Genomic DNA, 16734 nt, shown 5'->3' with positions numbered 1-16734 from the left:
GGCCTGTGGGAGAGGCAGGGCAGGGTGCAGGCCTTTTGACAATTGCACAGTCCTGCTGACTCAGCCAATCTCACGTGTGCACGGCGTGGTTATCTCCCCTGGCCTTCACAGAGCAAACTGAACCACGTTGACCCCAGAGATAAGTGCTGAAATGATCAGCGCTGAGTCCCATCTAAAAGGGAATCTGGGACAAGGGGCATTATGATGGCCCCCACCAGCACTGCCCTGGGTATCGCCCAGGAAGAGGAGGGCAAAGTGACAGATTCAAGGAGAAATTTTAAAACGTGATGTTACATTCTAATTAAGTAACAAGAATATTAGTACTTGGCTCAAGGATGGCGCCTTACAGCCTCTGGTCTACTTCAGGGTGTTACTTTGCCACCTAGTCACAGCCCTTTATTTAATAGCAGGTATTTAATGCACCCAAGAAAGATGTTCTAGATTAGCCTGGTGTGACAGCAGGTGTCGACTGCCACCTTGGGTTCCCGCATGAACAGTCCTTCTCCTTGCTTCGGGCGACACTCACTTTCACCAGCCCGACCCCAAGGAACCCATCCTGGGGAGGACACACGGACCAAGGCTCCATGCCTGCGTCTGCTCTGTCAGGGAGCTGGGCAGGCAGAGTGGCGCCCTCTTGACTCAGCCTCAAACCTTTGCTTTCCTCTTACTTTAAATAAAGCTGCAGCCCTGGAGAGGGAGCCCAGAGGCCTGAGGGCATCCTGCTGAGCATCTGGCACTCCCTAGACCCTGGTACATGTAACCATGGTACATACAAATCCACCCACTAAAGAGCCACAGTTCATTGAACTTGACTTTCCTTCTCACTTAAGGCAAGAATCAGAGTAGGCAAGGGCTTTGCCCTAAATCACACTGCAGTTGTGAGGATTAGAATCTGTGGCCACAGAACTCACTCCTGGTCTGTCATGGGGCATGTTGCACCCCCGCCTCCCCTTCTTGTTCCCTCTCAGCACCTGTTTGCAGCCTTGAGCCTTCAGGCCAGAAGGGACTCCCAGAGCACAGACCAGCCATGACTGCATGGGAGCCACAGATGTTTCCCAGGCCTGCACAGCTTTTCTCAAAAAACCTAATAACAAGAAACAACATCCTCCCCTTCCTGGTGGGTCAGCCAGCCCTGGGAAGGAGTTGGTTGCGGGGGGCGGTCTTAGAGTCTGACCAATCAGAGTCCAGGCACCCAATCTCTATCTGCCTGACTCCGCCCACACGCTCTGCAGCTACCAGCGTGGGAGAACTGCAGATGCCCACCGCCCAGGCAGGGAGGGTCTAGGGAGTGCCAGGTGCCCAGTAGGATGTCCTCAGGCCTCCGGGCTCCCTCGCCAGGGCTGCGGCTTTATTTAAAGTAAGAGGAAAGCAAAGGTTTGAGGCTCAGTCAAGAGGGTGCCACTCTGCCTGCCCAGCTCCCCGACAGAGCAGACACGGGCGTGGAGGCTTGGTGACTCCCTCCATCCTCCCCAGGGTGGGCTCCTTGGGGTTGGGGTGGTGAAATTGAACATTGCCCACAGCAAGGAGGACTGTTCATGCTGGAACCCAAGACAGCAGCGGGCCTGGGGTGGGCTGGAGAGGGGGTGGCGCTAGGCAGATGACAGAGGCCTCCCCTCCCTCTCATGTCCTCCCTCTCTCATGGCCACCTGGCACTCAGAAGACGATCAGGGCTGCATCAGCCCTACATCCACAGGGTGGGCCAGTCGATAAGTCACAGCCACGGGGCATGGAAGCTGGAGAGGAACTCAGCAGCCTCGAGTCCAAACCCCTGTTGCGCAGCTGGGGAAACAGGGGGCCGAGAAATGACTGAGTCTGGGGAAGTGTGGTGGCCAACTTGGGTGATGCCACTTAAGGAGCCAGCCTGGCTTTCCCAGAGATTTCCCATCCCGTAGCTCCCCCAAATCAGCAACTCTGACGACCTTTGACTTTAGAAATGAAAACATCTTGGAGGTTACAAGAAGGCTTTGGCCCAGTGTGGTGGCTCATGACTGTAATCCCAGCACTTTGCAGGGCCAAGATGGCGGATCACTTGTGGCCAGGAATTCAGTATCAGCCTCGGCAACATAACAAGACCCTCATTTTTTTTTTTTTTTTTTTTTAATAAAAGATGGGGTTTTGGCCAGGCGCGGTGGCTCACGCCTGTAATCCCAGCACTTTGGGAGGCCGAGGCGGGTGGATCATGAGGTCAAGAGATCGAGACCATCCTGTTCAACATGGTGAAACCCCGTTTCTACTAAAAATACAAAAAATTAGCTGGGCATGGTGGCGCGTGCCTGTAATCCCAGCTACTCAGGAGGCTGAGGCAGGAGAATTGCCTGAACCCAGGAGGCGGAGGTTGCGGTAAGCTGAGATCACGCCTTTGCACTCCAGCCTGGGTAACAAGAGCGAAACTGTCTCAAAAAAAAAAAAAAGATGGGGTTTCACCATGATGGCCAGGCTGGTCTTGAACTCCTGACCTCAGGTGATCCACCCACCTTGGCCTCCCAATGTGCTAGGATTACAGGCATGAGCCACTGTGCCTGGCCTGACCCTCACCTTAAAAAAAAAAAAAGGAATAAAGGGGCTTCTCGCTTGCTTTCCTCTTCAGGTAGTTCAAATCTCAGCTCCACTATTTACTAGTTGAGGGGCTCTGGGCAAGTTATCAAACCTCTCCAAGCTCAGTAGCTGCATCTGTAAAATGGGGATAATAATGTGGAACTATTTATTATCAACATGTGTGTTCCTTCCCCCTCCCTGAAATTCCTAATTACTGTGGAGGATCTCTGCATTGTAACAGGCCCCAGAGGAGCCCCTTTTCCTGTTAGATTATTTAGCCCACACCCCAAGGTCCTGCTGCAGCCATGTGCACATAAACAGGCTGGGTGTGAAGGAGTGCATGGCATCAGGCACTGTGGTCTGGGAGCATCTGCTCTCCTCTCTGTGTGCCTTCACCAAGGATGTGATGTGGGAGGATGACCAAAAGCAGAAGGCTATGTACATCTTTGGCTATCAGTATTTTGCAAGACATGTCCCTGGGGTAGTCCCCACCCCTTTTCCATCTGTTCAGAGAAGGTGCATTCTCAGCATCAAGGGGCAGAATTCTGGTGGCTAAGCCTTCACCTTTCCAAGGAGAGCTACATTTATCTCTTCCCCTGGTCAGCTCCTGCTGATGTAGCAGTTTCTTGAAAACATCAGGGTTTAGGAGACGCCATGAAAAATTCAGAAGTAAAACAATACAAAACGAGAGAGTGTCTGCTTCATTTTGCTAGTACCTGAAATCAGAGCTTCACTGATCTGCCCCAAAAGTTCCAGAGAGCTATTTTACCTGATTAGGGTTTTTGTTTTGTAATGCACTTTTCCAGAATACTGACGAGTTACTGGACTGAGAGGGTTTGAGGGGCAGGAAGTTGGAGGGGAAGTCTTTCAGAATGAAATCATTTTTTTCTTGAAGTCAAGGTACTCTTCCCAACAAAATGGTTCACTTGCCTAGTAAAGAAAATACAATTTTTGTTGCAAACCAGCATGATTTTTAAAAAAACACGACTGGCAGACAGTGGTCATTTAGCTACAAGATACTGAGTTCAGAGGGGAACTTGATGAACAATTGGCTCCTGCAGTAAGAAATGGGATTGTATATATTTTAATTCCAATCCTACACTGAAGTCAAATTTTGGCCATGCATTTGTGAAACTTGGAAAAAAATCACACTAAGTTCAAGAAGTTAGATGCACAATTGATGCTCTTTACCCTTCAAAGATGGACTAAATGTAAACTATCAGAAAGCAATAAATGTAGCAATCATGTTCACTTAAAAAAAAGAGCAACAAATGATACAAGTGGAGTATTTTGTTGGTTTGCTTGTGTTTTATCTTTCTGCGTCTGGCATATAAGAGACAATTTTAAATACAGGAGAGCAAATAAAGTAGGTGCTTGGTTCTTTGGCACAGTTAAAAGGTAAAATAACCTATAATCCCAGCACTTTGGGAGGCCAGTGCAGGCAGATCACTTGAGCCCAGGAGTCTGAGACCAGCCTGGGCAGGATGGCAAAACCCAGTCTCCACAAAAAAAAAATAATAATAATAATTGCCAGGCTTGGTGGTGTATGCCTGTGGTCCCAGCTACTCAGGAGGCTGAGGTGGGAGGATTGCTTGAGCCTAGGTGAGGCTGCAGTGAGCTATGATCATGCCACTGCACTCCAGACTGGGAGACAGAGCAAGACCCTGTCTAAAAATAAATAAAAAAATAAAAAAACAAAAAGAATCAAAAAACGAAAAACAGGCTGGATGCGGTGGCTCATGCCTATAATTCCAGCACTTTGGAAGGCCGAAGTGGACAGATCACCTAAGGTCAGGAGTTCGTGACCAGCCTGGCCAACATGGTGAAACCCTGTCTCTACTAAAAATATAAAAATTAGCTAGGCATGGTGGTATGTGCCTGTAATCCCAGTTACTTGGGAGGCTGAGGCAGGAGAATCGCTTGAACCCGGGAAGCAAAGGTTGCAGTGAGCTGAGATCATGCCATTACGATGTAGCCTGGGCAACTGGAGGGAAAGTCCGCCTCAAAAAAAAAAATGGCTGGTGGCGCGTGCCTGTGGTCCCAGCTACTTGGGAGGCTGAGTGAGGAGAAGCGCTTGAACCTGGGTGTCGGAGGTTGCAGTGAGCCGAGGTCGCGCCACTGCACTCCAGCCTGGTGCCTGATGATGGAGTGAGACTCTGTCTCAAAATAAAAAAACAACTCTGTCTCAAAAAAATTTAAAAAAAAGTAGCTCAGTTTAATAATTTAATGGAACTTAATATTTCTGTTACACTGGGGTAAAATACAAGTTTGCTTTTTAAAAATTCTCTTAAGTGATGTCAGTAAGTCATAAAAATACAAGCTTTAAAACATACAATTCATTTAAGATTGATAAAGTTCAAATGAACTCTTTTTCTGTTGTTTAAACGTCATTTGTAAAGTGCCAAGAAGTTATTTGTTTTTTAAAGTAAATAAGAGATTTGGATTGCTGCCTTGGAAAAGCAAGTATAAACATGCTTTTGGACTAGAGGTTGGTTCAGCAACACTGAGTGTAACTATGGGCCGGGTACTGTGCAGGCACCGGGACTCACACACAACCCTGTACCTGCAGGAGCTCACACTCCAGCAGCGTAGACTAACAGATAACAGATAAACACCCTCCCAGTGAAAGACACCACACTATGTGCACACACATGGAAGAGAAGTGTGTACAAGAAGTGGTTAAGTTTTGCCGCAAAGGTCTCACAGAGAAGAGGGTCATTGAGCAGGGATTTTAGTATGAATAGGAGTTTACCAGGTGGAAAATAATGCTGGGATGGGAATAATCCAGGCAGAAAGGAGAGCATGTGGGATGGAATGGGATGGAAGTGAGAATGTGCATGGTGTAAACTGAGAAACCCAAGCGTCTCCTCGGGTGTTTTCGGGTAGGAGTTGATGATTCCACGCTTCAGAGTGTAGTTGTCTCATTTATTACTGTACTATCTCTTTTATCAATTGCTGCTTCATCATGAGCTGACCCAGGAGTTTTAACTTAGAAATTGTGTTTACAATTTAGATTATCCTTCTATAAATTACATGCTGAAAAGAGTGAGCTAAGAAAATATATTTGGGGCTGGGTGTGGTGGCTCATGCCTGTAATCCCAACACTTTGGAGGCTGAGGTGGGTTGATCACCTGAGGTCAGGAGTTCAAGACCAGCCTGGCCAACATGTGAAACCCCTTCTCTACTAAAAATACAAAAATTAGCCGGGTGTAGTGGTGCGCACCTGTAACCTGTAATCCCAGCTACTCAGGAGGCTGAGGCAGGAAGAATTGCTTGAACCCAGGAGGTGGAGGTTGCAGTGAGCCAAGATCACGCCACTGCACTCCAGCTTGGGAAATACAGTAAGACTCTGTCTCAATAAAAGAAAGAAAGAAAAAACATACTTGGGAATGTGAGGATTTCATGGTTGAGTGAAAAAGGTGGTCCAGACAGGAGACTGATTACTCAGAACTCAACGATCCACCACAGCTGTCCTTGATGAGCTGGTGGGTGCGGCAAACCAACCACCAGATTGGGACATCGTGGCAGACTGCCAGCAATGTCCTCCCCTTCTTCCTTAGCAAAGGAATTTTAACTTTAGTTGGAGAAGACCAGCCAAACACTTTACATTTCTTGGCCCCCTCACAGCTAAGTATGACAGAGTGCTTAAGTGCGGACGAAGAGCTATAAACGTATTTGAACAGAGCCACCTGTGGCCCAGATAGTACCTGTGTCACAATTTCTCCAGTGCATCCGAGATTGCACTGTGATCCTGTCCCCCCACCCCACCCAAACTTTGTCTTCTCTTGGTGTTCCTTCTCACAGTAACTGGCACTAACCCCCCTCCTACTGCCAAGCCAGAAACCCAGGCAATGTCCTTGAAACCCCTCTCCTTCACTCCACCACAGATATCAGCAAGTTCTGGCAGCTCAACTTTCAAAGTACATCTCAAATCCATCTCCCCCGCCACAACCCAGCCCAGGCTCCAGTGACTCTCCCCTGGACTACTGCAAAGCAGCTGCCCGGTCTACTCATGTCTGCTCTGCCCCTTCCCACACAATTGCCACTCTGTAGCCACAGCAATCTTTTTAAAACAAAACATTTTTTTTAATTTAAAAAAATGGAGACAGGTTCTTGCTATATTGCCCAGGCTGGTCTCAAACTCCTGGGCTCAAGTGGTCCTCCTGCTTTAGCCTCTTAGCCTCCCAAATAGCTTATATATCAGTCATGAGCCAGGCCAGAGTGATTTTTGGGAATGCAAATCTGATCATGTATGTCACACACCCTGCGAAACCCTTAAAGAGCTTCCCATTGTCCTGGGGTTAATGTGGCCTTCAAGGTCTGCGTGATCTGACCACGGACCTCTCCCCTAGCCCCTCAGAGTGCTACTGGTATCAATATTATGGAGAAATAGTCTACTTGAAAGCTAAGTGAGAGTTTCAGGGCTCGGCTCTCATGCTGTCGCCTTGATCTTTTAGTTTTGTGCTCACCATGCTCTGTCCTACTGTGCGGCTTTATGAAGGCAAATCCCTCTGTCTGAAAAGCTATTCCCTCCCCTTCCCACTTCCTTAACTTCCACCAACCTTTCAGATTTCAGACTGACTGTCCCTCCTCTGGGTAGCCTCTCCTGACCTATCCCAGCAAGGCACATCTCTGAGTCCGAGCCTTCATCGTGCTCACATTTGTCAGTGTGATTACGTGATTGACAGCTGGACAGAAGCTCCTGTAGGGTACTGACCATGTCCGCTTTGACTCCCGTCTGGACTCCCAGTGCCTGGCATTCTAGTGGATGCCTGGTTAATTATTTGTTGAATGAATGAATGAATTTAAAAATTCTTTGAATGAGAGCAGAGAAAATTAATCAGAACTTTTGATCAAGAAGAGCTTAATTCTCCTTGAGGAATAATAAATACAACCTACTTAGCCTAGTTGGCAGAGACAGACCCTAAGGTCCAGGAAAGGATTGTGTAGGGGGCATGAGGCTCTATGGAGAAAGCCTGCTGACCCCAACAAAGACTGGAGAGCCAGTATCCTAGGCACACTACAAATAGCAGGGGTTTGGGTCTAAAAAGACGGGGTCAGACTCAGATCTGGCCACACATCGTAAAGGGGCAGGTCCACCACCTGCCAAAGACTCCCCTCCCTGAAGCCAGGCAAGCAGTCAGAACTCACTGTCAGAAAGTGCTCCTAAAATTGCAGGAAAGTGCTCGCTGGTTATGATTCAGCACTTGCCATGTGCCTGGCCTTGGCTAAGTGCATTGCAGGGCAGAATGCCCATGTGTTTTCCAGAACAAAAGCCATGAGGTGAACCCAGCCCTGGGACAGCTGGGCAGGCCTGGTTCTGACTGCGAGTTTCCCTAATAGTGACTGAGACTCAGCAGCATGAGAACCTGGTGCTTCTCCTGGGGGCAGTCTGCCTCTTTGGGGAGGAAAGTGTGGGGGCAGAGGGGGCAAAGGAAAAACCATGGCACGACCTGCTGCTCAGATGCCGGGTGAGAGAGGTAGGCGGGCTTGGAGGGTCTGCTGCCTCTGCAGGCCTGGTCCCAAGCCTGGCCCCACCCTGCGCTCCCCAGCACCCCAGCCTCACCATTCCTCCCTGGGGCAAGGCGAAGGGAACATCCAGAGGAAAGGGAAAAACAGATGGCTTCCCCCCCATTTCTGGCCCGCCTGCCAAGCAAACGCAGGATGGGAGCCTGGGAGCGTTCCTGCTGTGAACTCCCCATCAGCAGCCAGCCAAGCCTCCCAGGGGCTTCCCAAAAGCCACCATGAAGCTCTACTCCCTTGGCTGGCCCAAGAGTGATGGGAGCAAACCCTGGGGGCAACTCCCAGCTTCTCCATCTTCAGCCATTGTCCCTGAACCCCAGGGACCCCTAGAGACTCAGGATGGGGGAGGCCGGATGCAGACGAGCTGGGCTTGTGCGCCAGGCCAATGGCCATGTTTATCTCCGTGCAAGAGCCGGAGCCAAGCCCTGGGAGAACAGCTTAGAGCCAGAAACCAAGGGAAGGGAAAAATGTAGTCTGCAAGCAGGGAAAAAAAAAAAAAAAAAAAAAAAAAAGGCAGGGGGATAGTAAAAGAGAAGAAAAAAGTGTCAGGAGGCAGCCTTTTGGGGGCAAGAGTGCTGTTCTGGGGCCTGAGACATGGGCATATCACCCTCTGCATGGGAGGGAATTCCCTCCACCTCCATGCTGTCTACCCGTCTGGAGAGATAGGAAGAAAACAATTTGGGATTGGCACTGGGATGTGAATGTGGTAGAGGCAGCCCGAGCCGGCCCGTTGGCAGTCAGGCCCCCACTGCCTGCTTTGCCGCCTGCCAGCCATGTAGCCTCAGGTCAGTGCCTCCACTTCTCCAGGCCTCAGTGGCCCATCTGCTCTGGAGGGTCCGGAGAGGGGAAGGGGAAAGCCACGTGGGCGGGCTGGCCAGACCCTGTGCACCTTCGGAGAGGGGATGGCTATTTCCACCATCTTTACAGACCACACAACCTTTAGGTTACAAAACTCCAGAAGATGAGACATTTGAGGTCCCGTTCCATCTCACGTCCTGCCAATTAAAATGAGAGCTGCTGAGTTTTCCGTTGGTTCTAAATTACCAGAGAAAAAAACCCAAGCAGAACCCAGTTCACCACCTATGAGGAAAAAGCATTGCCTTCTGTGGAATTACCTTGACATTCTCTTTAAAATTTTTTTTTATCTTTTAAAATAAAAAAAATTAGAGTAACTTATTTTAAAAAAATTTTTGGCCAGGCGTGGTGGCTCATGCTTGTAATCCCACCACTTTGGGAGGCCGAGGCGGGCGGATGAGGTCAAGAGATCAAGACCATCCTGGCAACATGGTGAAACCTTGTCTCTACTAAAAATACAAAAATTAGCTAGGCATGGTGGCACATGCCTGTAGCTCCAGCTACTCAGGAGGCTGAGGCAGGAGAATCGCTTGAACCTGGGAGGCGGAGGTTGCAGTGAGCTGAGATCGTACCACTGCACTCCAGCCTGGTGACAGAGCAGGACTCTGTTTAAAAAAAAACAAAAAAAAATTTTTTTTAAGACAGAGCTTTGCTTTATTGCCCATTCTGGAGGGCAGTGGTGAGATCTCAGCTCACTGCAGCCTCCACCTCCCAAGTTCAAGCAATTCTCCTGCCTCAGCCTCCTGAGTAGCTGGGATTACAGGCACCCACCACCACCATGCCTGGCTAATTTTTGAATTTTTAGTAGAGAAGGGTTTTGCCATGTTGGCCAGACTGGTCTTGAACTCCCTATTCTCAAGTGATCTGCCCCCCTTCAGCCTCCCAAAGTGCTGGGATTACAGGCATGAGCCACTGTGCCCAGCCAGTCCTTGGCATTCTCTATTTGAGTGGAGAGAGGCTCCTATTTCAGGGGTAATAGGAGTGGATCATATAACACACCTATTGGATTTCCTTCCCACCATTAACCACACTCTGCACCTTCCCCTTCTCCCCAAGATGGCTTTTCCTCAACAATGTGCTCCGCGATTTGGAAGCTTCCTTGCAGTGTGTAACAGGAGAGCACTGAAAGCCGGGCCTCGCGGAGGAACCTGAGCTTGCCATCTCATGTAGCAGAGCAGCGAGAGGACTGGGGGTGCCTCCTGTAGGGCAGCCGAGGACGAGGGTCCAAGTTCTGAGGAATACTCCAGGTTGTTTTAGCATAGTGGGGATTAGTTTGCTTGTGGCAATGTTTAGGTTGCAAAAAAGGAATTTAAAAGTCCCAAAACGCTAAAAATACTTATGGGGTTCAATCAAAAGTCCTGAAGGCAACTCTGAAATTAAGATGTTCCATCTTGGTTGGGTGCCCTGGCTCATGCCTATAATTCGAGGTGGATCACTTGAGCCCAGGAGTTCAAGACCAGCCTGGGCAACATGGTGAAACCCTGTCTCTACAAAAAATATATATATATACAAAAATAAGCCGGGCATGGTGGCGCACGCCTGTAATCCCAGCTCCTTTGGAGGCTGAGGCGGGAGGATAGCTTGAGTCTGGTGGGGTGGAGTTTGCAGACAGCAGAGATGGCGCCACTGCACTCTGACCTGGACGACAGAGCCAGACACTGTCTAAAAATAAAATGAAATAAAATTTAAAAAGGACGTCCTATGACCCTGTTAACAGCCTTCCTGGTAGGGTCTGGAAGTCTTGCCTCAGTGAGGTGCATGTGGAACCAGAAGAGGGCAGGGGTGCTCTCTCCCAGCTGGTGGCTGTGCCCTGACCTGGTGGCTATGTTTTTTGAGCTACTTCCCCACAGGGACAACTTGGCAGCAAGCAGGTCCTGCCACAGGCAGAAAAACCGGAACGTGGGAAACTATATTCATTTCCCCTAAAGAGCTGGTGAGAGTCAGGCTTCTCATACCTCATCACTGCAGGATATACTCACACCTGCAAACACGGCCTTGGGGCTTGGCACCAGGACCAACGGGTTTCTCTTACTTTCCCAAAGATCCAAGTCTCTCAGTTCTAGCAGAAAGAGGGATACAAATTTGTAGGACCAGAAAGTCACCCCTCAATGCAGCCAGTATCCCTCATTCCACAGGGAAAGCAAATTCCCAGGCTGAGTTGCCAGAGGCCAAGCTGAGGTGGTGGCCTTTGACGAAGGCTGGAGGGCCAGTGGCTGCCTGTTCTGGCCTCTCAGGAGCACGGCATGGCTCTCTGACCCTTCATAAAGGCACTGGGACCTCCTGCTCCCGGTCACCGGCCTCCCACAGCCTTCAAGAGTCACAGTCCAGGCAGCTACTGGACTGAAGCCAGTCAGGCAGGCCCATGGCGGAGACGCTCAGAACATGGCCCAGACTTCAGGATGTGTCTAGGCACCCACAACCACTGTGAGGAAGGCTAGCAAAGCCCTGAACTGTGACACTGGCGTGGAGACTCTTCAAATGCACCATCTCCCATACTGCAATCGTCCTAAGAAGAGGTCATTGTAAGGCCAGTTGCCTCACCGGGAGCTCGGACGCACACACCCACCTTTCTTTTCTCCGAAAGCTCAGACATGCTCGGACAAGCTCGGGCAAGCTCGGACATGCTCGGGCATGTTCCCTTCTCCGCTTCTCGCACAGCCTGACCTTCAAACAAAGTCCTGTAACCATACCCAATAGTAGTCCTGCTTTGCCCACACCCTGCTCTCCCAAACCAATCGAGCTATTTCACTCCCTATAAAAATCCATGTCTGAGAGGAGTCCTTGTGACTTCTCCGGCCCCTCCTGTCGGACCGTAGAACCTCACCCGGGAGCCTGAATAAACCTTTCACATTGGATCTTCTTGTGCTGGCCTCAGTTTCTTCGTTTTAAACTCGGCGAGAACAAACCTTACAGTCATTTCTCCTTTTAAAAATTATTTGATACAGGGTCTCGCTATGTTGCCCAGGCTGGTCTTGAACTCCTGGGCTCAAGACATCCTCCTGCCTCAGCTTCCCAAAGTGCTGGGATTAGAGGTGTGCTCACCACTCCCAGCTAATTTATTTTTTGGTAGAGATGAGGTCTCACTTTGTTGCCTAGGCTGGTCTCAAAACTCCCAGGCTCAAGCAATCCACCTGCTTCAGCTTCCCAAAGTGCTGGGATTACAGGTGTGAGCCATCTTGCCCAGTCAGTTTTTCTATTTTAAAGTGAATTACAAATGAAGCTCAGAGATGTAAAGTAGTTAATCCAGCTCTTAAGTACCAAAAAGACATTCCAGTTCAGTCAGTCTCTTCATCAAACTTCCCAAATGCTAAAGGCAGCAAAAACTCCTGCTCCGGATCTAGGAACAAGGCCTGTGATCCTAGTTTGTGGAGTAGCTAAGAATTTTCCAGAAGTCTCTTTAACTCCTCAGAGAAAAGAACACTTTTCCCTCTTATGCAAGCCTGCTCAGTTAGGCCTTGGAGAGCTGAACGGGTGTGGCTGTGCGGGCGCTGGATCGCGCACTAAACCACACTCACCCACCAAGCGACAGACGGAAAGAGACAGACGGCAAGGCCAGTGGGCATGAGGACTCCGCGCCAGGTCTCTGAACCCGTCTCCCAGAATGCCGTAGGCCAGGCTGTGACAGTCCAAATAGCTGATTTCTGCTGAGAAAGGATGAACTATGACTTCTCCGGGGAAAGCAAATAAACCTTGGCAGTAGAGGAGGCCGCTCAGCGTGAACTTGGTTTGCACAATCGTGTGTTGTTATATAACGGAGGATTGGATTGCGCAGTTCGCTCCTCGGAGAGAGGGAGCTCTTCCTGGAGTGCCCACCAGCTCCTCCCTCCTCAGGAGAGGGGTGTGGCTGGATCCTTGGCAACGCTATGGTCCCTTAACAGGGAACTGCTGGGGTGTTCTCCCTCCTGCAACCCCCCACCTTACCTCACAGCCTCTTGGAGACTCTGCTCCTAAGCAACCAGGTCTGCGTCAAGAACCAGACACAGGCAGCCTAGTGGGCCAGCTGGGCTAGGCAGTGACCCTCCTCCTCCTCAGGCCCTCGACCTGTCTAAGGTTTGGCCTCCCCTACCCTGTGGCCAGGGCCTTCACTCCACTGAGTGTCTTCACTGGACCCAGAAGAGGCCACAGGGCCCGCTGAGGCCCCATCCAAACTCACTGTTTCCCTCCTACAGATTCTTTTCCCGAAATCCCTTTGGACTTAGCCACAGAATCATCACATAGCAGAGCTGCAAGGAGCCTTGCAGATGGCTGAGCAGAACCTCATTTTACAGATGAGGTCCAGAGACGGGACACGTTAATGGCAGAGCTGGGACATGACCCAAGTCTCTTTTCCAGCCCAGTCCTCTTGCCACATCACTGTCTTAGGTCTCAAAGGAATGAATTGCTATTGATGGGATTTATGGCCTAGCAGAGGTGGGTTTTGAGTATGAGATCCTAGAGGCCCTTCACATCACTACCTGTCTACTCCATCTGTGCCCACTCCCACCCCGACTGGGTGGGCTTCGAGCTATTTTTTCAGCAGAGGTGACCAACTCATGCTTAGCCCTCCCATATCTGGTATGCCCAGTCGTGTTCCATGCTTTTGAATCTCTTGGCATAAGAACTGAAAAATGAGTCTCGGTAGCCCCTGCCTTCACGTGTCTGGGCCTGGGCCAAGAAACCAGAATGGGAGTCAAGGTGCCAGGTGACCAATTAACAGGCTCTCAGGGCAAGAGGAGAGGCACTGTGCATGGGTGACCCCGGGCTCCCTGAAAGTGCCAGTTACTAAGACATCAGTCAAGAACCAGGGCACCCCAGGAGAAGCCTGAACAGAGAGCCACTCTGCCTCCTGCAGTGGTCAAGATGCCCTTTCTGCAAAGGTCCCTCTGCCCGAAGAGCCCTCATTCAGGGCTTCCTGAAGATATTCCACCCGCCTAAGTCTGCGCCAGCTACTGTATTTCAGGCACAGCTGAGAGGCAGGCGCGATCATGCAGAGAGCTTGTGGCCTGCCGAAGATGGTGCTGAGGCTCACCCCGACTGCCTTGCTGAGCAGTTATTTTGTGTGGCAGGTCCTTCCTTTCCTGGAATTGGGAAGAAGGCCGCAGAAAGCTCGGGAGTCCCCTGGCTTACAGGCTGAGCTAGTTCAGTTTATCCAGTAGGTCACAGCTTGACCCACACTCTGCAAACACATCAGGCCATGCAAGCCGGGCACACTCCTGCCCCCGTGCCTTTGTACTTGCACTCCAGGCAGCAGCTTGGCTGCTCCCTAACTCTTCAGGTCTGTGTCAATGTCACCCTTAGTGAGGCCTTCTCTTTCCACCTGGCACTCCTCTTCCCTCTTTCACGTTGTATTTATCTCCATGGCACACTTCATCTTCTAACATACTTTATGTTTTACAAACGTACTTTATTATCCTCTCTGCCCCTAGAACTGCAAGTCCCATGAGGGCAAGCTCCCCCGCCCCAGTTCCACAGTGTGCTGGCCGTAAGCACCACCCACGCTTCCTCAGGGAACATATGGCCCTCTAGGTGTGGACATTTGGGAAAGAAAAACTGCTTGCAGAACACTCCCAGAGTTTTTGCTGCTAAGTCAGACCAAGTGGGGACAGTGAAAGGCCCCTTAATATCTCCCAAGCCCAGCTCCCTGAAAGAGGCAACCATTACACCAGAAAACAATGTTGCTTTCTGGAGAAGTGTGGCTTCCTGAAAATGTTTATTTTAAATTATGCTTGATTCAGAGGAGGCTGCACAATGGTACCGAATCAGGCACCAGCCCCAAGGTCCTCAACAATTTTCCACCAACAGCTCATCAATCCCAGCAAAGGGCTGTCCTGGAATCTGGCCTGCCAAGTGCACGGGTCCCCCCCTACCTCCCACCTCCAGCCACAAGCTGAGCCCTCACAGAGCTGCCAGGGAAGCGAGTATTGCCTGCGGGGGCGGATCCAGGCTTTGTGGAAACTGAAGTTTAAACAATGGGAGGTGGGGCATGGAGGGCTATTCAATTTTAAGAAAAAAAGATCGAAATTAGGATTACAACACTGCTAGGCACCCCTCCTCGGAAGCCGGCCAGGGCAAGGAAGGAGCTAGAAGCTCAGGGAAAACCAACCCCTGCCCGGGAGGAAGGCAGGCAACGACTCGGTCTCCGTGGCGCTCCTGCTCAGGTTGACCACAGTCCCTGGCTTGGACCACACGGTGAACTCCAGGGCAAGCTTCCTGTTCCGCCAGCGGAGAGGGCTGGCCTCCTCTCCCGGGACCAGAGCGGGAGGTGCGGGACGGCGCGCTGGGGCGGCAGGCGGAGATGAAAGCGCTTTTCTTTTTTTTTTTTTTTTTTTTTTTTTTGAGACGGAGTTTCGCTCTTGTTACCCAGGCTGCAGTGTAATGGCGCGATCTCGGCTCACAGCAACCTTCACCTCCTGGGTTCAGGCAATTCTCCTGCCTCAGCCTCCTGAGTAGCTGGGATTACAGGCACGTGCCACCATGCCCAGCTAATTTTTTGTATTTTTTAGTCGAGACGGGGTTTCACCATGTTGACCAGGATGGTCTCGATCTCTTGACCTCGTGATCCACCCGCCTCGGCCTCCCAAAGTGCTGGGATTACAGGCTTGAGCCACCGCGCCCGGCCTGAAAGCGCTTTTCAACTAAAAGGTGTGATCAGTGTTCGGACTTGGCTGACAAATAAGTGCAGTTCACCGCGGAGCGCGCCACGGCTCTGGAAGCGGAGCTCGCCCAGGCCAGGGGACGCGGTGCGCTCCCGGGGTCGCGAGCGTCCGGCCCTGCGGCGTCCGCCCGCCGTCGGGACGCGGAATTCCCTGCAAGAGTGACCCGCGGCCGCCTGCAGGGCTCCTTCCTCCGGGCCGCGCGCCAGCAGGACGGACGGACAGACGGAGGCGCGCGCGGTCTCTCGGCCGGGGCAGACGCTGGGGCCGGCCCGCCTGCAAATCCCTCTGCACCCCCGCGGGCCCGAACCCTCGGCGCCCCGGCCCGCCGCCCGCCCCTGCCGCCCCGCCCGCTTGGAGCCCGAACGGCATCTGCGTCCAGAGAGAGCGGGCCTGGCCGGCCCCGGGCGCTTACGGTCTCGGTTCGCAGGCTCCGGCGGCGGCAGGCGCGCGGTCCCTCCGGCTACCCGGCTCCCTTTGGCTCTTCTCCCGCCGCCGTGGCGCAGTCTCCGCCCAAGCCCGGCCTCCGCACGGGGCGTTCCCCGGCCTCGACGACCAGGTTTCGGTTCCCGGGAAAATCTCTTCGCCTCAAGGCTCCACCTCCGCCAGAGATAAAACGGGCTAGTCAAAGGGCGGCCCGCGGCCCTGCGGTCAGAAATGAAGCATTTAGCAACTCTTAAGGCAATTTGATTCTGAAACTTTGTCAGTTGAATCTAAAAACAAAAATCCAAACTTGGATGATGTATGTCCTTTTTTTTTTTTTTTTTTTTCCGAAACAGGGTCTCACTCTGTCACCCAGGCTGGAATGCAGTGGTGCGATCTCGACTCACTGCAGCCTCGATTCCTGGGCTCAAATGATCCTCCCCGCTCAGCCTCCAGAATAGCTGGGACTACAGGCCATGTCACCATACCTGGCTAATTTTTTAAATTTTTGTAGATACGGGGGTCTCACTTTGTTTCCCAGGCTGATCTTGAACTTCTGGGCTCAAGCGATCCACCTGCCTCCGCCTCCCAATGTGTTGAGATTATGGGCGTGAGCCACTGCACCTGGCGCTGTATGTCTTTTTAATTTTAATCTTTCTAGCAATTCATTTTTAGTGTATTTTACAAACGTATTGGTCTGTGATAGATTCGGAAATTTAAAAACAAATTTGTGTCTTTACAATGTGAGAAGCAATAGTGTGAAGCA

General features: G+C 51.1%; 1 protein-coding gene across 1 annotated transcript in view; it reads right to left on the bottom strand.

The window, feature by feature from the left end:
• EPHX1 (epoxide hydrolase 1) overlaps positions 1-16059 on the bottom strand; it is a 35342-nt gene extending 19283 nt beyond the window's left edge. The window contains exon 1 of the mRNA XM_012459798.3: positions 15961-16059. The gene's annotated coding sequence lies outside the window, so the exon portion shown is untranslated. The remainder of the gene's footprint in view (positions 1-15960) is intronic.
• Between the last annotated feature and the right edge of the window lie 675 nt (positions 16060-16734).

The sequence above is a fragment of the Aotus nancymaae genome, unplaced genomic scaffold (genome assembly GCF_030222135.1).
Source record: "Aotus nancymaae isolate 86718 unplaced genomic scaffold, 86718_ANA_hifiasm-v0.15.2.pri h1tg000032l_0, whole genome shotgun sequence".
NCBI lineage: Eukaryota > Metazoa > Chordata > Mammalia > Primates > Aotidae > Aotus > Aotus nancymaae.
Note: the sequence above shows the minus strand (reverse complement) of the source record. Positions and strands in the feature narration are given on the sequence as shown.